The sequence below is a fragment of the Etheostoma cragini genome, unplaced genomic scaffold (assembly GCF_013103735.1).
Source record: "Etheostoma cragini isolate CJK2018 unplaced genomic scaffold, CSU_Ecrag_1.0 ScbMSFa_326, whole genome shotgun sequence".
NCBI lineage: Eukaryota > Metazoa > Chordata > Actinopteri > Perciformes > Percidae > Etheostoma > Etheostoma cragini.
Genome location: NW_023267509.1, coordinates 4473 through 5668, shown reverse-complemented (window position 1 = coordinate 5668; position 1196 = coordinate 4473). Strand labels below are relative to the sequence as shown.

General features: G+C 40.3%; 1 long non-coding RNA gene across 1 annotated transcript in view; it reads left to right on the top strand.

Moving 5' to 3' along the window:
* The window catches only part of LOC117940777, a 3474-nt gene that overhangs the window by 1754 nt on the left and 524 nt on the right, over window positions 1-1196 (top strand). The window contains exon 2 of the long non-coding RNA XR_004655819.1: window positions 56-229. This is a non-coding gene — a long non-coding RNA (uncharacterized LOC117940777). The remainder of the gene's footprint in view (window positions 1-55; window positions 230-1196) is intronic.

Sequence of the window (1196 nt, the reverse complement as noted above, 5' to 3'; positions counted from 1 at the left end):
ACATCTGATTGGATAATAAATGGATTGTTATCTTCTTCATTTATTCTTTATTCAGATTAGTGAACTGCAGTTTGTCAGAGATCAGCTGTGCTGCTCTGGTCTCAGCTCTGAGGTCCAACCCCTCCCATCTGAGAGAGCTGGACCTGAGCTACAACAACCTGGAGGGTTCAGGACTGGTGCAGCTGTGTGGTCTGAAGGAGAGTCCAGACTGTAGACTGGAGACTCTGAGGTCAGTAGAGGGTTGGAGTCAGTCCATGCTGTTTTCAGCAGTATCAAACTAAACACAGTTAATATTTGGGATGTCACGATACACTCAACTCACAATCAGACACGATTCACGTTCAAGATACGATTTTCTCACGATTCTTTTAACTGAATTAGTTGTAGACAAATTACTGCAACAAATTCTTCATTTCTAATGACTGCAAAACAACAGATTTGTCCTCCTATCAAAAGTTATCTTGAAAAATTATATTTTAATATAACATATTGAATAAAAACGATTTAAGATTAAAGAGCGATATGTTTATTGCTGAGGCTATATGTCCGATTTAAATGATTTGTTCAAAATGTAATGATGTTCACCAGTTATTTGCTGTGAAACATCAAAAAGAAGAACTAGATGGCAGAAGGGTATTTTTTACAACATTAAATGCCACAACCTTACGATCTAGACTAGCGCCCCGTCTCAGTTATGTCTTTGACAGCAGCAGTGTCCACGTTGTCTCAAAGCTTGTCTCCTCTTGTCTTTAGCTGCACGCTGTTGGAATCCTTTCAGTGAAAGACACACGTTAGACTGTTTAGCTGTCAGCATTTTAACTGTGTTGAAGCTAGCTTCTAGCTAACGGTAGGCTATGTTATGATTGTGTGAGTTCTGTTTCATGTTTTATTTTGATAGTCTTGTTTTTATGTCTAGTCTTGTTTTACTTCCTGCCTTTAGTTTTCCCGCTCTTGGGATTGTCTGATGTATTTCAACTGTTCCCAGCCCTTGTGTCTCCTGTCTCTTGTTACCTCGTTACATTTTGTTTTCTACTATTTCCACTGTGTATTCAGTGAAATGTGCAGAGTTGACAGACTTGATGCCCAAAGTCTCTGCAGGTCTGGGAGCTTCACTCCAACGCGTTAACATGAGAGCTGAAAGGAACCAGGCTGATCTACACAGCCGCTCCACTTGGTGTCTGAACAGGACTGAAGTC